We start from the raw sequence: 21,022 nt of genomic DNA on the forward strand, positions 1-21,022 counted from the left end.
GGATAACAAAAGCAGTAGGAAGCAAGGATTTGACAGAGACTGCAGGAATACTCGGATTTCTAGGTGTTCTACTTATTTTTATCTCTACAGCAAATTCTTCCCTTTAAATTGGTTACTCTCCCTTGCAGGTTATTATACGAACACGGAAAGTAATACGCTCTAGAATATTTAGGTGATACCATAAAAGAAACTAAGAGAGTAAAATGCATTATTTCTATTCTCTCCAAATATTCAGTCTGGCTCTCCCTATGAGAATTATTTTTTTTTAAAGATTTTATTTATTTATTTGACACAGAGAGAGAGATCACTAGTAGGCCAACCAGCAGGCAAGAGGGCAGGGATGGTGGGGAAGCAGGCTCCCCGGTGGGCAGAGAGCCCGATGCTGGGGCTTGATCTCAGGACCTTGAGATCATGACCTAAGTCGAAGGCAGAGGCTTAACCCACTGAGCCACCCAGGTGCCCCGAGAATTATTTTTATGGGAGAAAGTAGGGAGTGTTGGCTCCACTCAAGTGTGCTGTCAATGATGCAAAGAAAAGGTCTCAACCAAAACCAAAGCCAATCACAGGAGACATAGAAAGATACACTTTTATGAACACCAACATTTTCACAATGTCTAAAATTTCCTCTTGGGACAAAAAAAAGAATGCCATAATTTTAATACTTCAATCAAGAACAGGACTGTATTATGTTAGGTAGTTAAGGAATAGCAGGATGGCAATTGTGTTCTCAGTACCCACTAATTTACCATGAAAATAGGGAAGGGGAGTTCGCCCCACCCATCATACTATGCATAAAGGAACTTTACCTGTTCCAAAAGGTTATAATTGGTTAAGATAAGGGAGGACAAAGCAGCAATAATTACCATTGACAGGGTGAACACAGAAAGGAAAAATAGTGAGCCTCCATCCAAATTACAAGCTCAAGATGGGAGCATTCCTTCTGTGTGTGTGTAGGTCTGGATTAAGATGGGAAATCTCAATGAAGTCTTACTCAAAATGCATCTAAAATCTGGGGAACGGACTCGACAAATAAATAATACAGAATTATTTAAAGTTTCTTTCCTCCCTTCTGTATAAAATATTCCTAGCCACTAGTTCTTGATAGCTAATTGGAGTTAGCTATTATAGGAGTCTCTTTTCCGGAGAGGAAGTGAACACTATCTCACCTTTGATCTAAGTCACTTTTGTGCAAAAAGTTCTTTTGTGAACATAGAAGGACAATCCTGACTCTAATCAATCAGAGAGGAAAAAAGAAAAGATTAAATCTTCTTAGATCCTAACTTTTGTAATTAAGAATTATTATCATCCAGTTCAGAAAACAAACGTAGGAAAAAAAAAAAAAAACCCTACAGGGGAAGCAACATTCAGAATACTCCTAATAGGCATGAAAAGGAACAGGGAGTTATTAAAAAAAAAAATAAGTGAATGCATTTAAATATTTTTATGATATTCATTCAATTAAATAGAAGTGACTATTACGCTTTTAATTATGAGTCTATTTTATGTTACCGACCCCCCATTTGCCACCCCACCTGTAGGACTTGGCACTGGCATTTCTCTCTCTGCTGGAGATTGTAGCCTTCTGCAGCCAACCTGTGGCGACAGTTATCTCTTAATTAAAACTCTACATGCAAATATAGCGGTATTAAATCGTGCTGGTGCAAAAGCACATACAAAGCATGATCATTTATAATCCTTATACAATCCTTTTCATCTAGTGTTTCATACCGGCGACAACAACTACAATCAGTAGGAAACTTTCCCTTAGGAAAAATCTGCATAGCCAATTCTCTGTACATATATATTAAGGGATAAGACTGTATAGATCTTCCTATCGTCCTGTCACTTCTCTGAAGAATGGTGAGTTGTGTTTCCCTGTGAGAGATAACACTTTGAAATATGTGGAATGTTCTACAGAGCGCACGATACTTCCCTTCATAACTGATGGTGGTGACCCATTTAACCTTGAATTGTGAAATATATTTTCTAAGTTTTAGATACTTCAAGTGCTAATGAACTGTCATTACCTTTCTGATGCAAATCTGAAATAAAAAATGAAAGCCACCTTTAACAGGCTTCTGTACTATTATTATTTATGTACTGAAGGAGTATATCACTTTGACATATATTTGAACTTGGAGATTTTCTATTATTCCCTAGAAAGCTAAGAGCAAAAAAATTCTATAAAGCTGCAATAGCAAGGGAATTCACCTGGTTATCAATTACCATTAGAAAAAATAATTAGAACTATGGCCCAGGAGAAAAGGAAAGAGCTGATGTATGAATTTCATGGTACTATAATTATTTTTCTTTTAAGCCATTTTGTTATAAAAATAATAAATCACATACTCTCTTGTAGACACAAAGCCTATGCTAACTTGTCCAAATCTGATTCATAAAGAAGGAAATTTACTTCTAGGGGAAAAAGTGTGTGTTTATTTTGAAATGCTAACATCTGTTGTGCAATAAAAAGCAGCAACAAACTGTCATGTCGACTCATACGTGCGGCACGAGTAATTAGGTGCGTAACTTTTTTGTGTTTGTTTTTTGAAGAAGCAAGTATGTGAAACAAGCTACTCTCAGCTAAATTCAGAAGCGAATACTCCAACTTAGTAATATATATTTCGAAATCAAAGCCATACGGAACGTTCTAAGGGTAAAACACCCTAACCACACATCTCAGGTAACCGTCTCTACACCGAGGAACTGTGTCTCCTTTGAGGGAAATGAACTTGCTAGTGCACAGACCGCATTTGCTACCAATGATGGACTGTTTTCTTAACTTCGTTTTCAGATTGTTTGTTGCTAGCAATGTAGAAACACAATTGATTTTTGTATACTGATTTTTTTTTTTTAAGATTTTTATTTATTTATTTGACAGACAGAGATCACAAGTAGGCAGACAGGCAGGCAGAGAGAGAGGAGGAAGCAGGCTCCCCGCCGAGCAGAGAGCCCGATATGGGACTCAATCCCAGAACCCTGAGACCATGACCTGAGCCAAAGGCAGAGGCTTAACCCACTGAGCCACCCAGGCGCCCCAATACTGATCTTTTTTTAAAAAGATTGTATTTATTTATTTATTTGACAGAGACCACAAGTGGGCAGAGAGGCAGGCAGATTGGGAGGGAGAAGCAGGCTCCCTGCAGAGCAGAGAGCTGATTTGGGGCTCGATTCCAGGACCCTGGGATCATGACTTGCGCCAAAGGCAGAGGCTTAACCCACTGAGCCACCTAGGCACCCCTTGTATGTTGATCTTAATGTCTTATGACCTTGCTCAATTCTTACTAATTCTAGAAACACTGTGAAAGATTCCTTAAGATCTACACACAAGATCTACAAAGGTTTGGTTCTTTCCCTCCTATCTGCATGCCTATGATTTTTTTTTTCTTGCCAACTTCATGTGACAAGAATTATCTCTAAAGTGGTTATCTACCCCATTCTATACATACCTGGTGATAACTGCAAGTACTAACAGCCAAAACCAACTATAACCAGCATTCTCTGCCCACCTCTTGAATATATTCTAGAAAAAAATTATAATCAATCCTATAAACATCAGCGACTACTTAGAAATCCCCAGATTTATTTTTTTTCCAAATAAAACTCTTCATAAAAATGTGTATCTTCAGGCCTCATTGAGGTTTTTTTTCTTCCCTCCATGTTTAATGCTTTCTTTAATGTACTACTATGAGTCGTCTTTTCATTTTTCTGGTAAAGAGTTTTTCAGGAGAGGCACTGCAGTATCATAGAAAGAACACAGGCTTTGGAGGTAAACGGATTTGGAGTCACAAAGACTTGGGGTTTGAATTCAACTTCTTCACATTAACAAATGTTAACATCTCAGGCAAATGTTTTAAGCTCATCGGGGGTTACTTTTCGCTGGCCCTGCAAACATTGCTTGACATACTGGAATAAACTGTAGACAGACAGAAAAACTGACATCTTCACACTACCAAAAGGGAAATATCTAAAAATATTAATAGTGGTTCTTTCAGGGTAGTGTAATAGAAGTTTTGTTTTCTTTCTTATTTTTCTCATTCTCCTCAATCTTATAGAAATATATGTGAGCCAACATATAATTTTAATGTTAGTAGCACAGTAAGTAAAAATAAATAGAAAAAATTTATTATAATATATAATTGATTTTAGTATGTCCAAAATAAAACTTCAGCATGGTATCAGTATATAGAAATAATTGATATATTTACATTCTTTTTCTTTGGCATGAAAACTTCAACATCCAGGATTTATTTCACACTTAGGGTTCATCTCACTGCAGCCTAGCCACGATTCAGAGCACTAGAGTGCCAGAGGTGGACAGCAGATGCCTCATCAGACCGTGGAACAGAGGGACTAGAGAGGAAGCGAGGCAAGTACCAGACTTTTGCTCCGTCTTACTTCTCCTCAAAAAACATACGATGAGAATGCGAGAAAAGTTCCAGCATAATGCCCAGTACACAGCAGGTGCTGAAGAAGCTGTAGTTGATATTAGTTATTTTTCTGAATAGTTTTGGGATTCTCACATAGTCTTTGATTTCATTCTGTGTTACTGTATTTGTTTTCCAGTGCCGAGTAACAATTTGTCGTGAAATCCTGGCCTCCTAAAACAACAAATGTATTACTTCCCAGGCGCAGGTTAACTGGGTCTTCTACTCAGGATGTCACCAGGTTGAAATCAAGGTGTCAGCCAAGCTCTTGTGCTTATTGAGTTCAAGGTCGCCTTCCAAGGTCATCAAGATTGTTAGCCAAATTCAGTTCCTTGCAGCTACAGGATGGAGGCCCTGAGCCCCTGGATGTTGCCTCTCTCTGTAGGAAGGTCACGACATTGCTGTTTGCTTTAACTCTAAGGCTTCCTGAAGAGGATCTGCTGCATCTATCTTTTTAAGGGCTCTTCTAATTAGGTAAGGCCCACCCAGGATGATCTCGCATCAGATTAATGATTAGTCAACTGATTAGGGACTGCAATTACATATGCAAAATCCCTTTGCCACATAGTGTAAGATAATCAAAGGAATGATGTTTCATCGTATTTTAGATCTCATTCATGCTCGGGAGAAGCTAATACAGAATAAGCACAGCAAGGGGTGCGAATCTTGAGTATCACAGAATTCTGCCCAACACCGTCACCTTCTAGTATTCTGGCCATTGTTTCCCGACCATCTGAGTGTTTCCCGTGTACCTGATTCAAATAATATTTCCAAAGATTATTATTACTATGAGGTCCCAGTAACACAGTTAACACACTTTCTTCCTGCCTTTCACTTTTTGGATCTATGTCTATGCATCAGAAATAGAGGCTTCTCAATGGATACTGTTACGCTGAAAAGAAATAAAAAATTTAAAAAGAAAAGAAAAGAAAAGAAATAGAGGCTTCCAAGGCTTGTGAATCCAAAAGAACAAGAAAAAGGCAGGATAAGAGATCAAGGATCTGGGGCGTCTTTATCAAGTAATGACATTGGTAAACCCAGTAGAGACAGGCCACTAGTTTGGAGACCTGAGGAATACCTCTATTTATTTGCATACAGATTTTTTAAAATAATATTTTATTTATTTGAGAGAGAGAGAGAGCATGCAAACACAAGCAGGAAGGAGAGGCAGAGGGCAAGGAGAAGCAGACTCCCCACTGAGCAGAGAGCCCAACATAGGGCTGGATTCCAGGACCCCTGGATCATGATCCGAGTTGAAGACAGATGCTTAACTGACTGAGCCAGCCGGAGTCCCTTATTTCCACACAGATAAACATGCAGTGTTCTCTCACAAGGTATTTGTCCTAATGCAGTCATAGGATTTCAGATTTTCAGGGTACTGTGGATATTTGCAGCATATACTTTGAAATAACAGAAAACAAATGTTAGGTCTAAGTATACAAATAAAGCATACAGAGTGGTTAAACATCAGTCTTCTAGACCGGCATTAGGCTTACTATCAATCTACTACGTTGTGATGAACCCTATTTATTACCTTTTTAATGCATCTTGTTTTTCAAAACAGAGTAACAGGGAGACCACAGAAGAGGAAGACTCTGCTAAATTCCAACACTACTGAGAAGCTCTGAGATTTCCAAAAATGATGACACGCTGGAAACTTTTTCCTTATTCTTAAACTAGGGTTTTGGCAGCTCCCACCAGTTTGTTCAACTCATATTTTTAAAATCTTTCTTGTTTGGGGTTTGGACATTTCTTTGCTTCTGGGCTGCATGTTAAAGTGGCGGAAAGATCTTTAAAAAAGTAGTCTATATTCCCTTCTCGTTTTTCTTTTAAAAACCTAAGAGTCATTTACCTGCTTCATATTTCAAAATCCAGTAGGAATTACCTATCTTGGAATTCTTCTTTTTCTGATGTAAAATGCACTCTACTCTTCTTACTTCGATGAGAGTGAACCAGAGGAAACTCAGAGAAAACATATACTAGTCACTTCTCACATTTTCCCCTAGGATCTACGTTAACCCTACATAATATTTTTCATCTGCTTACATATCACAGACTTTTTGAAGTCATGCTCAAAAGAGTCCTGCAAAACTTTTCTATCACTAATACATAATACGGGAAGTAGAGTCATCTCTAAAAAAGTTCACAGTAACTCTGAAAAAGAACCTGAGGGGAAAAAAAAAGTCCATGTGACTGCTGTGGGATTCAGGCAGAGCATGAACCAGCCTACCCCAGAATTTGCTGTTCTAAGCAACTGTGCCAGGAGCAGCGTTTGGGCAGATCCAACACTGATAATCACATTAATATTCCTTTACATTAATTTTTAAAAATTTATTGAAGTACGGCTACACTCCTTATCTCATTGAATAATAATCACAGTCCTGGGATATAGGAAGTCTGGTTATTTTCCATCCAACTTAAAGATGAGGTTGGCTTGCTTGAGGTGGTACACAACGGCCCGTTCTAGACTGAGAACCCTGGGGCGATTTCCCACAGCTCACATTGCTTCTTGGGTCCACTCTCCCACAACAAATCAAGTGGAGAGTTTTAGCCAACTCTGTGCTCTTGAGCACAGCTGACCAACAGTGTATTTAAATTAGTGGTGAAATGAACAGGATTATGTTAGACTTTTGCATCAACATACTTTCCTCCCTGAGTCAACAATCAACGTTTTGCTCTGGCATGACCGAGGGGTACACCTTTAAACAGGACATTCAAGCTGGGTACAAGCATGGTTACTACAGAATTGCTGCTGCTTTTTTTTTTTTTCCTTAAAGATTTTATTTACTTGTCAGAGAGAGCACGTGTGAAAGAGCACAAGCTGCAGAGGGAGAAGCAGGCTCCCCACTGAGCAAGGAGCCTGATGTGAGCTTGATCCCAAGACCCTGGGATCATGACTGACGTGAACTGAAAACAGACACTTAACCCACTTAGCTACCTAGGAGTCCCCAGAATTGCTTCTTTAAGCTGCATGTAGAATTAGAAAAATTTTCTGTTTAAAACATTAAGAAGTTTATAGAGCAGGTTCTACTTAAAACTTTTTAATCAGTATTAGAGTCTGCTGTAAGACAGGAAAGATCACAAACTCACAGAATGGTAAATAACTTCCAGTAGTAATTTATCATTTCTTCGAGGCGACTGATTCTAAATCATCCGAAGTATGTATTAATAATATGCATCTCAGAAAGCCTACTCAATCTCCATTAAACCTCATTCCTATGCTTAACAAAGCTTATTCTCATTAAGTCTCTCCAAACCAATTACATTGAAGGGATTATATATATATATATGTTAATTATTAACAAAATATATAATCATGTGCACGTATTTACATACATATATACTCAGATTAATATAGTATATATTAAATATGTACTAATTAATTCTCTATTAATTAATGCTAATTAAAGATATTCTTTGATTTTTCTTAGTCTGAGCCATAGCTATTATATGGTTCTTGTTATGAGTTTTAGTTTGTCCATTTTTAAGCTAACTAATTGAAATGGTTACAGTCTTATTCTAGTAATTCCTATTATCTTTCTGCCTGTCGGCCACTTTCATTTATTTCCTCTTAAACCCTATAAATTCTTCTTTCAAAACTTCCAGCAAACATTTATTCAGTCTTAAACATGAATCCCTGGCAAACAAACCAGCCAGTTCCAAGGATTTCACTTGAACCCTCTCTCTGTCCTTCTTAGTTACTATCATTCGTATACATATCATTTATTACATATACATTTCCATTCTTTTCAAGCTCTCTGAAAGAGAAGTCTAACTTCTTTACCTCCCATTGCAACTTCCTCTCCCCAGCATCGTCTACTAAAACCGTTTTCTCACTTACCCCCAGTGACATCTTATACTGCAAATCTAATCTGGGCAGTCTTCAGATTATTTGTGTCATCAGCCTTTGTTACTATTGATTACTGCTTCCTTAAAATGTTTTCCTTTCTTGCTTTCTCAGCCTTATTCTTTACTGACTTTACTATTAAGATTTACTATTCTTCCCCACTTTCTTTAGCTGCCTCTTCTTTCTCTATTAGATTTAAAATTTTTAAATGGTTTTCCTTTTTTTTTTTTTAAGAGAGAGAGAGTGCAAATTGGGTAACAGGCAGAGGAAGAGGAAAAGAATCCCACGGAGTCCGACACGGGGCTCCTTCTATGACCCTTGATCCCAGAACCCTGAGATCATGAGTGGAAGTGAAATCAAGAGTCAGATGCTTAACTGACTGAGCCACCCAGGTGCCCCAAATGTTGTCTATTCTATAGAGATATAATCTGGGAAACTTTCTAGTTCCCCACATTGGCCCTTAGAAAATGTCCCATTGCTTCAGCTAACATCAGTAAATTTATGACTTCCAAATCTCTCCAAGTCTAAGTTTCTTTTAGGCTCCAGACAAGGGTTTTCTAAAGAATGGGCTGTGACGTTTCAGTCATTCAAGAATTAAGTTTAGTGGCTTACAACGCGTATTTCAAAAGGAAACAAAATGGATGGCACAGACAGAAACCATTCAGAGTGCATCCAACAAAGAAAGGGGCACTGTTTTGTGAAACAGCAAATCACATCTTTGCATAGTATCAGATATAAAATATATTTGTTACTGCGTGTCATGGTCATATAAGATTCAGGACACCTTTATAAATACCTGCTAGATATGTTTACATGAATGTCTTTCAAGCACCTACATGCCACAAATTCCAAACCAAAATCATAACCTTTCCCTCTCAAAACTTGTAGTTTTTCGCTTTGCACAATTAATATCATCAAGCTCGAAGTCTGCAATCACCTGCTCCATTTCTTTATTCCTCACATCCTATCACCATCAAAACCTAGAATTCTGACTCCTGAACATCCCTCAATCTTCCTCTCTATCCCCATTTTCACTGCTTTCATGTAGACCCAGAACATCTTGTTTTAAACTATGGAGGACTTCTGGAATATTCGAGTTATAGTACGGCCAACAGATCAGGAGACTATTATAATTGAAAAGATAGTTGTAGCGTGCAGTTCCCAAGTGGAGGGGACATGCCACAGGACATGGGTAAGTCGGGAGGTGGAAAGAGGGGGGACCTGGGAACAAGGGCCGTCACTGTGGTTTCTACAGAAAGGATTGGGCAAAGCAGGTAAACAAGGCTTATGATTGTAGTTGGAATAATTTCAACAGGCTCTGGGGGAATAGGGTCTGCCTCTAGCTACTATTATCTGGACAGGGGTGATCAGGGCAGGTGAATAATGGCCCTGAGAGTGAGAGCCCAGTGGAAAAACATCCTCCTGGGCCAGATTGCTTCCTATCTCTAGGAATTAGCTAACCCTGAGAGGAGCAGTCCCTCTAGGACAGCAAGGCTCCAGATGTCAAGGCATCAGAATATGGAAAATAAAAGACATGGTTAATTCACATTTGCCACCATCACCTGAATTATTGTTAAAATGGTCTAACCTAGCTCCCTATTACCAAACTCTCTTAGCACAAATTATCTTTCTAAAAGCCAGATCCAATCACACATCGACAGAAAACTCTTAAGTAATGCCCCCTGGCCAGGACCTATAAAATGAAATCCAAAGGTTTCTTTTTCCATTCAGGATCCTTAAAGAGCAAGCCCCTAAATTTTTTCCTAGCCTCTCCCATGTCACCCTGCAAATTGATTGGAAGGAAAAAAAAATCCATAATTCCATAATCAATACATCGTATTATTTTCAATTTCTATGTATGTTCCCTTCGAATTCTTTACCAAGTGTAAATTTAATTTTTCCATGCTTTCAATAAAAACAGCTCCAAGGTTGTGTTTGTTAATTATCCAATGAAAACTTTCATGATGCTAATAGGGTTGTTGTTATTTTTTTTTTTTACTTATTTATTTTTTATTGAGGTATCATGGACATAGCATTTTATTAGTTCAGGCGCACAAAGGTAATGATTCGATATCTGTACATGTTGTGAAATGATCACCACAGAAAGCCCACTTAAACCCCATCACCATCCACAGGTACAAAATTTTTTTTTTCCAGGATGAAAACTTTCAAGATCCATTCTCCTAGCTACTTTCAAATATGCAATACAGTATTATTAACGATAGTCCCTCTGACTTATTTACCTTTCAAGAGTGGGAAAACGTAAGTTTACCATACTTTACCAGATGACTCCATCGCGTTCAGATTGAAAGTGAAAAGGGAAAGGCTTCTGTGACCCTATTCTATCTCACTTTTTTTCAAAAAATTTTTTAAATTTATTTATTTGACAGGGAGAGAGACACAAATAGGGGGAGTTGGAGAGGAGGAAGCAGGCTCCCCGCTGAGCAGAGAGCCCAATGTGGGGCTCCATCCCAGAACCCTGGGATCGTGACCTGAGCCGAAGGCAGACGCTTAACGACTGAGCCACCTAGGGGCCCCTATCTCACTTTTTATTTTACTTGGATTATTCACAAATCCTGCTGCCTGTTAATACTGGGCCAACCAGAAAACTACATTGATGGCTTTGGACTCAAAAGGGCCAAAATGCTTTCTAAAAGGATAGAATGTTCCAGTCCATTCTGTATGTATTAACCTGTCCTATGTGCTAAAAGAGTGCTTAAGACAGACACACAAATAAACTGGACAGTATTTCTATCCTAAAGGAGCTGATCCACCACTGTGCTTCTACGTACTACTAGTGTTACAATATTAGAGCAACCCAAAAGAGGCTGGATTATTTCATTGTAGATTAGAAAGGTGAAGCTCGTAGAGATGCAGTTGCCTGATTAAACAGGCAGTTCCTGGACCAGGCTACCAGAATCTTGACATCACTCCCAATATTCTCATACTTTCAGAGTTTTTCTTCTTTTTATAAGAGTAATATTCACTCTTTCATATATGCAAAGTAATAATCAAATCTTTTGGAAGCCTTAAAAACAATGCAGTCCTGATTTCATCAAATATTTCAATATCTTAATGCTCTTAATGGTGATATGTGATCACTTCCATAGTAAGGTAACGTAAGCTGCTTCGTATAATGGATAAAATGAAATATTAGTGGGGTCACACAGTAGTAGTTTTTCTTTTTCTTTCCTTTTTATCGCCCCCCAAGATTTATTTATTTGACAGAGAGAGTGCACAAGCAGGGGGAGTAGGAGAGGAAGAAGCAAGGAGCCCAACACAGACTCGATCCCAAGACCCCAGATCGTGGCCTGAGACAAAGGCAGATACTTAACCATCGGAGCCACCCAGACGCCCTTCTTTTTCTTTCTAACAGTAGCCCAGTGCTGGTGTTTTCCTGCAGGGCGGTCTTCCACGGGATCCCTGAGAGACCTGAGTTCCTTCTGTCTCATGAGTCTATCATCTGCCGTGATTCTTGAAGCCCTGTGCTTGTAGCAAGCAGAAGGAAAAAGAGACCCTGGGGAGACATAGGCTTGGCCTGGTCCATCACTTCTACTCACATTCTACTGCAGAGAAGTGGGCGCCTGTCCTTGTCTAGATGCCCAGGGGTGAGGGGGGCTGGGAGACGTGGTCGAGCCCAGTAAGGGAGGGAGGAGCTTCTGGTGAACACACACCAGCCCCAGTGTATGTCTGTTTCACGGGGCTGGATGAGAGTTACCGGCTGACATGCCTTCGGTGTTGACGGCTGATCTCTCTGGGTTCCCATCATGCTTTGCTAATGATATGGGACTAGTTTCGTTTTTCTAACAGTTTATTTTCTTCTTCGAATAATACTTAACTCTTGGATGATTGAAAGGTTTAGTAATGTTATCATGCCTGTAAAGCACTTTAAAAAGACCTTGCCCTTTGTAGCTAATCAATATATATTAATGTTTTTCTGCCCTAATCCTTCATTATTCCTATACTCATTATTTCTTTTTATCTTTTAGGGCTGGAGTTAAAAAAAAAAAAAAAACTAAACAATTTGAAAACATACATGATTGCTTTTTATCCACATAGAGGTGTTACGTTCTCGAAATTTTAATGAGAATAAAAACCAAAAATGACAAAAGAACAAAGAGAACAGAAGGAGTGGGAACCTTATTACTGAGGTAAATAAAGAATTCCTACTCGATACGAGAATGCTCTTCAGAAACCTCCCCGGAAGAAAGCTGATGTTAAATGTATTCTCTATTCATCTTTTCAGGTGAAGCAGAAAGTCCAGGCAGTTTTAACAGCTTAAGTATTCTCAACATAATACTAAGAAATGACCGATTTAATTATTGTTACTGCTTCCATGATTTTACGAAATGTTAGCTGTGCAAAGTGGAGTAAGTATATACGTCCATGTAATTACATTTCAGCCTATTCAGGACAGTGCTATGCACGGTGGGCTGGCTTAAAAGGCTCAAAACATATTTATTTATATTAATTTATGGATAGTCTCTCTTTCCATAAAGCATAGATTGGTCGAGGACTTTATTTTATCTGAATTACAAGCTAGTAAGTTAGCCTGTTGCTGTCATGAATGTGAACAGAAGACACAAGACTCCTGGGTCAGGGCAAATAATTTTATGGTGGCACAGCAAACAAACATGTACTTAGTTCCTTTGGCCCCCAAGTTCAAGGGCCCAGATGGATGCTGTGCACACAGTGGGTTTGTTTCACAGATAAGCACTGGGCCAGAGCATCCATTGCTTTACAGTAACGGGTAAGCAAGCCTGCTCTTGGTTAACATCTCAGCCCTCAAAGCTTCTTTTGTTGTTGTTAAAGATTTTATTTACTTATTGGTGAGAGAGAGAGAGAGAGAGAGAGAGAGCGAGCAGCGGGCAGAGGGAGAGGGAGAAGCAGGCTCCCCACTGAGCAAGGAGCCCAATGCAGGACGATTCCAGGACCCTGGGATCATGACCTGAGCTGAAGGCAGACACTTAAGTGACTGAGCTGCCCAGGCACCCCATCCCTCAAGGTTTCTTGCTATCAACACAACCCTGAGAAATGTCCTGTGTAATGAACAGACGGGACCTTACATTTCTGGCTTAGCAGCAAGAATGTGCAGGGCTGCAGGGACCCTGGAAGATGACCTCTCCTTACACGAATCGGACGTGCCTTACAAGACAAAATATATAAGAAGATTAAAAAATTGGACTTGTTGCAAAAGAGAAGTATCTCAGAGAATATAATACTGCAGGGCATGTTACACAGGAGTGTAAGTACATAGAAATGGTTACCCAAGATTCTCTGCAATTACTAAAGATAGGCCAGTAAGTCAGCCCTGCACTTCTGAGTGGGAAGAACAAATAGAGAAACGTCACTGATTTTAAGACTCACGTTATCCATAAATTAAGTATAATTCAATGCTAAATTGATGCTACAAATGATATGTGCAAGAAGATTTAAGAGCATAAAGTTGTCAATAAGAACAGGAATCATGGGGCATCTGGGTGGCTCAGTGGTTAAGCCTCTGCCTTCAGCTCAGGTCATGATCCCCGGGTCCTGGGATCGAGCCCCACATAGGGCTCCCTGCTCAACAGGGAACCTGCTTCTCCTTTTCCCCCTCCCCCTGCTTGTTGTATTCCCTCTCCTGCTCTCTCTCTCTCTCCCCCTCTGTGTCAAATAAATAAATAAAATCTTTAAAAAAAAAAACAACACCCAAAACTGGAATCCTCAGAAAATTCATCAATCCTGGAGACTGATCCTTAAAGGATAACAAGGATTTCAAAACCGAGGGTTATAGACACGGATGGAATTTAAGAAACAAAACTGATGAACATAAGGGAAGGGAAGTAATAACAAAATAAGATAAAAACAGAGAGGGAGACACACCATAGGAGACGCAACTCTAGGGACCAAACTGAGGGCTGCTGGTGGGGAGGGCTGGGGGGATGGGGTCCCCAGCTGATGGGCATTAAGGACGGCACGTGACGGAATGAGCAGTGGGGGTTGTGTGCAACTGATGGGTCTCTAAATTCTACCAGTGACACTAATACACTCGGTGTTCATTAAATTGAATTTAAATTAAAGTAAAAAAGAGAAACTGAGGGTTCGAGTGAAAAGTCTTTTAGGCAAGTGGGACATGATGTGATCCTCCAGGGAAAGGAACCAGGTGAAGCACAGTGTTGTCTTTGGACCCAAGAACATGAGTCTGGGGAGCTAGAGTGGACCTAGAACTAGAAAGGCCGGGACCCAGGGTGACATTTAGTATCGATGGAGAAGGAAAAAGGCCACTCTTGTGATTTTCTAAGCAGCACAGTGATTGACAAAGCTGTTTTTAAGCAAGATTAATTCAACTGCTTTATTAGGAGGAAAAAAAAAATAAACCAACTGGAAGGGCTGCAGTCATGGTGGTGGCAATGAACTAGAGATGAGAAGATAATTAGAAGAGATCATTCGAAGAAAATTTTAGAGGGTTTGGTAAAAGCACAACAAGGTTTTAAGCAGCACAAGTGTTTATGGCCTTCTGGCTTGAGTTCAGAAATTATCCTAGGTCTGAAATACACGCTCTAGATCTGTATCTCCTCAAGGTGAATTTTTCATTTTCTCTCCCCTGGTGGATTTAATTCTCTCCTTGATTACATACATGGTATTTGTTCAAGAGAAATATTCAGTGTCTTCTGACAACAGTATTGAGATGAATTCTACAGGTGCAAATAAAATTCTATGTAGTATTTTCCTCAAATATCTTAGAAAATGGAATCATTATTTATAAGGCCAATTTGTGTGTTATTACTGGAGCATCACATAAATGTGCAAGAAGGATGATTAATAAAGAAATATCAATGCTTATCTTAGTACATTATTGTGATGTTCTGTTATATAAGATATCCTATATTCTTACAGTGCTTATTACGGTCTTCATGTTAAGAAAGGCAAAACTGCTTAAAACAGACGTTGGACCTCCCACAAGAATCTATAACTAGAAATTACAAACAAAAAAAACAAGGGGGGGAGCCACTGAAACGGAGATAAACGCATCTGAGGAGAGAGCGACTCTCCCTCTGAGTGTGTGGGCTCACTGCCAGCAAAGGTAATTTTCATTAAATTCAGGGAGAGATACATTTGTGCCGGACTCCAGGATGGGTGCTACATGCTTTACTACAACACAAAGGATCCCCTCCGGATTATCACAGTCATTTTCATCCATGTGCAGCAGAGTGAGTATGTTAAATAACTGATAATTCTGTCTAATTGAGTCACATCACAATTTACATGTGCATCAGAAGGCAACGTTAGGGAATTAACAATAAATAATTATTGACTCTTACTTCATCCTGCCACATTTTTACAAGCAAAAGAAAATTTACTAGGCGTTGATGTCTCATTATAGCTGGCATGTAATTTATTTCTCTGTTGGAGCTGAGTTTATCAACTGTTCCTGTCCATGCAGAGAAAATGTTCCCACCTAAGAAACCAATACAAGAACACAGGCAGGAAGCTGGAAAGCTTAATTGAAAGTCTAAGTTAGGTTGTCACTTTGATTCAAAGGAAAGAAGAAAGGACCTGGTTTCATCATTTCTTATTCACCTGCACGAAGTCTGACTAATTGTGTACGGTCAGCACACAGTCTAGCAAGATACAGTGTATCCAAATATACTGCTTGACAATCTGTTAGAGAAAAAGGATCCCATAGTATCATTTATTATTTGACTTTATGACAGACGAAAGTAAACTGTACTGATTTGTTATAAGGAAAGATAAATGAAGTCGAAATAATAATCATAGTGGCAATATTTACAAAGTTGACTTTCAGTCATTGTTGACAGCAGGTCGGGGCTCAGGTTGCTATGCCTAATTTGTGAATATTGTATTATTGGTGCTCACTGGCCAAATGAAATTTATAGCTTCACAGTCACAATGGGCAAACTTACAGAAAGAGTTATTTGAAGGAAAGAGATATACTATGAAAATCTCAAATGAAAGAGACCATTCCTTATAAATATCTGAAACCAAAGTCCATAGGAGCTACTCTACAAATTATTCATAACTGAGAAAATGCAAGCCAGCCCTTCAAAGACCATCAACAACCCCAACAATACTAATGACAGCTAACATGTATTGTACATTTACCGAGAGCCGGGCATTGTCAATATCACATATGATGGTTCATCCATATAAAGTCTCGGGGAAGGAAGTGTATTAGCCCCCATTTTACACAGAGAAAACTGAGGCCTCACAAGGTTTAATAAACTGCTTCAGAGCAATCAGCTACTTCGTGTCTGAAACAGGGTTTCAGCACAGGGAACCCGACACCAGAACCCACAGTATTAACCATACAATTGTCAAAAACCATCCACTCCAGGGCACAGGGAAGCACAAGTCTCTGTGACCAAGCTGGAGTTTGGGACAAAAATTCTATTTACAACTGAGGTATATGAAATAATCAGTGCACAATATATAAGAAGGTAACATAAAGATATGACTATTAAGGCAATATGCTTCCATGATAAGTTTCTCATGTTTCTATTTGCCATAATCTGGCAAAGGAGAAGACAGTAACTACACAGAAGACATTCAAAGAAATGGGTTTGGAAGAACTACATTTCAAAAGTGAGAATTTCCCAGATACTTGACTGAATATTTTGCAAAGTGTCTCCTTCCCCAAACTGAAATTTATAAACTTCTGCTTTCAAAATGTCTCCCATAGAAAGGGCACGGCATGGGTAATTTACCGTGTTCTCCTTTCCATGGAAAACGATTCTCCTTCGGCATCCTGCTTCAAGCAGCTCTCTGGATGAGACTGAACGAAGAAAATCCAGCCCTCATACATTGGTTTATAGAAAAAGCTGGTGCGATTACCTAAAAAGACTGACCCCTGAAAAATCAAACTGGGGACTTGATTCTGTTCTTAAACATGTAAGTCCACAGTAACTGATTTTTAAAGACACGTGGCAATGAGTTTCTGGAACAGAGAAAAGGCACAAGAGCAAGAGTACGTGGACAAGAGAGAAAAAAGAAGACAGCAGAGCTGATCAATTTCTCTGAGATCTTGAGACCTAATGTTATATAATATTATATATCAATTTTTAGACATAGTGACAGAAGAGAGAAGAAGGACGCAAGAAAAATGTTAGCATAATTCTACAGTCTTTACATTTTGAACAAGTCAGTCCTTTATTTCATCGTGTTTTAGTGTGTTTTTTTTCTTGGTGGTAACCTACAAACTTAATACGAATGGAGAATAGCTTTTCAATTTCAGATGTTGATTCCAGTGTGTCTCTTAGGACTGTGACCTACTTTAGAGCTCTACTTTTTGCAATATGCAACCTGACTTCAAAAGAGGTTTTACGGATCATGAATATGACAGATAAGATGTTCCAAAGTATTTGCCTATGAAGATTAAACACAGATAAACTCAACCAGCCCATTTTCACGACGATTGGGGCAATAAAGGCCAGCCACGCCTAAGACAGGAACAATCAATGAACTGACAAAGTACTTTCAAGCACAGGTAAGGAAATTCAAAAAGACGACATGGGTTTCTTCCATGGAAGGTTCGGTACCCGGTCCAAACTCACCTCCTTAAACTCTGATCATTCTTCTACTGTAGTCTTTTGTGTACAGATCTCTCAGTTCATTTAATGAAACCTACTTTATAAATACACTTGGAGTACATGTACTTATATTATATCCCAACCAGAATGTAAAATATTGGAAATATTTGAGAGCAGGCATTTAGCTTATGATCACTTTTCACTTTCCCACGGCACATAAGATAGAGATGTATAAATCCTACCATGCATACACACGCACACACTCCAAGCAAATGTTATTACGTAATTAAGAAGGCCGAAAGGAACTGCCAACAGACTGTTTTTTAAGCATCCACTTTGTACCAGGCCAGTGCTTCAATCTTCTGACTCTTCCCACACACTGTTGTCCACTATTATCATGTAGCTCTGTCACTTAAATGTTTATGCACCCATTTTACAGATGGAAATATGTAGCTGAAGGTGAAGTCAAGATTAAGCTTCAGGTTTTCCAATTCCCAAACATGCACTCTTTCAACATTACTGTGTTATCTCTAAATATGGAATGCTTTTCAAATATCACAGGTACCTAAAAACAAAAGCCAAAACAACGGAAGGGCCTTGACGGGTATCAGTCCTTGTGGGTTCAGAATCTTACGGGTCCAGCTAATGGAATGTAAACAACATGCATCATAATAATGCTCAATCAGGACTTTTCTGGGGCTCTGTCTTCCTGAGGTTTTAGTAAAATCTGCTCCTTTCTAGACCAGACTGTTGTATTTCTCTTCATTAGTAATTATCTCCAGCCCCTTCCCACATACAACATTCTAGGATTTTACTATGAGAATCATCATCTTTTGAGTTTCTTTCATAATCAACATCTACCTTCCCTTAGAGAAATTTAATGCTTTGGTTTAATAAGAAGAAACACGAAATCTGTCTCCTTCTACCTTGTCATGTAAGGTATGTTTCAGTACGCACAAGATGACAAGGCCAACGAAATGATTTATGTGAAGTCTGTGATAAAGTCATGGAGAAACAAGAGGAAGATTTGGCATATGAAAATAAAAGCAGAAGAGGTAAGAAGAGGCACAGAAATAAAGTAAATAGACTTAAGAAAAACCATGTAATAATTTAGACATTTAAATAAGGATTTTCCTTTCAAAGTAAGCACTTTGGAGTGCTATCAGGCAGTTCTGAGAACTATATCACACAATTTTAAGTGTGATACAGATTTTCATCTTTGCAGAATGGATATTATTTTGCAGAATAAACACATTATGCAGGGTACAAAAATGCTAGAGAATGTAGATGTTCATATGGAGTTAACATTGCCTATTAGACGTAAGAGGCTGATACATGATAACATTACTTTTTAAATGTGACTTGTGAGCTGTCTCTAAAGGTATTTCTACAGGAGGAGTTTCAAAATGTTTTGATCGATATTGATGATATCAGTACACGTTTATGGCTCCCTTGACAGTCAATAAACAGGTATTACTGGTGTCATAAAGAAACAAGTTTCATCAGTCTCACGTATGAATTAAGGGAGTAAGATCACCATCACAATATCACTAGGCTGAACTGGAAAAGAATATTTAGCAGCTTGATACCCAAGTATCTGTTGTACAGGGGCCCGGGCTGGAGACATCACAAGTGGGGAGGGGGGGCAGGCAACAATGCACGTAGGACGTCGGAAGCAATGACAAATCACTGATGAGAAATGATGGTAACTGACAGACGGGCTGGAGTGGCGCTACAAGGAGTGGGGGGTTGCGTTTGCATTTATAAGATTAGAAGCATGCCCAAAATAGCAAATGGGTCCTTGGAATGGAGATTACAAATGTCATATGTGTTCAGTATAAAAATGTTCTTGATCGCACACTGGCCCCTTCATTCACCCCCACGCAAGGATTGATTCACTTTCCAGCAAGGAGACCATTATGTGGCTTTTTGAAATGAAGGACAAGCAGGAATCACCTATTCCCAGAAAGCGGCATCAGAACCCAATCTTATCTTGTCATAGTTATTAAGTTAAGCAGTGAATTTACTCTAGTTTAGAGAGGACAGGAGTCTGTTACCTTTACCTTAGGACAACATCCCAATCAAATCTGGAACTGGAAGTCAGTGTGTATGAAGGCTAGAATGTTGAATCAAGAGTCTTTTCTTTATTTAATCAGTATTTAAGAAGTCAGATTTCTAGCTAAGAGTGGCTAATTTGATAAAAAGGGGGGATAAAGGTATTTATCTCCTTTAAAATAAGAGTGCAGGTATAAATCACAAAATCAAAGAGAATGGAGGCAGAGAAACCAGTGGATGAGTTTTGTCAATGAACTGTTGAGATCTGATAAAAGATTTCAAAGGATCCAGGAGCTCCAAAGAAGGGGTCTCTAGATATTTGTAGCACTTTTGAGTTCTTTCTGTGTGTCAGGCACTGTTTTGGGCACTGAGCAAACAGTGAGGAACAAAAGAGAAAATTTCTACCCTCATAGAAATATTCCAGCTGGGGAAGTCCATTGAAACAAAATTTGTAAATTACATAGTATGTTGGATGGTATGAAGTGTCGTGGAGGAAAGGAAGTCAGGAAAGGGTAAGAGGAAATGGAAGAATAATAAAATTTTCGATAAGGTAGAGTCTGAGAAGGCATCAGAGAGATGATGCTATTTAGACGAAGCCTTGAAAGAAGTGAGGGAATGAGTCATGTTGTTACCTGGGATGTAGCAGATTAAATGATCTGTTCGCAATTATATCTTCCCTCCTGGCCTCATCACATTTCCCTGATATACTGATCTGGGGTCTATGTCAGTTGCTTTGACCTATGGAATATGAACTTATGTGAGGCATGTCACATCTGAGCAGAAGCTTTTGAATGTACCTGCCAATTCTGGCTCTACCATCCCTCGCATTTTTGCCCTTTAGCATAAACGATATACCCTAGACAGATTGCCCAGATCTTAAAACGAGATATGTAGAGCTGAGCCCAACCAAGCCCAGGGGAGCCACTGCCAATCTATAACCTTCAAGTAATACAAGTTCTTGCTATTTGAGGACTGTTTGTTGGGGTAGTGTAAATGTAGTAAATACATTCTAGGTAGTGGAGACAGGAAATGCAAAGGCCCTGAGGTAGGAGTATGCCTAATTTATCTAAGAAACAACAAAGGGGCACCCCAAATGGGAGCAACTCCCCCTTCCCTGGGCCTAGAAATTCATTTTAACACTGTTCAAAATCATTTCCTCTTCTAGG

General features: G+C 39.1%; 1 protein-coding gene across 5 annotated transcripts in view; it reads right to left on the reverse strand.

Moving 5' to 3' along the window:
- The window catches only part of TENM3 (teneurin transmembrane protein 3), a 2,451,411-nt gene that overhangs the window by 249,312 nt on the left and 2,181,077 nt on the right, over window positions 1–21,022 (reverse strand). The gene's annotated exons all lie outside the window — the stretch shown is intronic.

This window comes from Mustela nivalis, assembly GCF_964662115.1.
Source record: "Mustela nivalis genome assembly, chromosome: 20".
Taxonomy (NCBI): Eukaryota; Metazoa; Chordata; class Mammalia; order Carnivora; family Mustelidae; genus Mustela; species Mustela nivalis.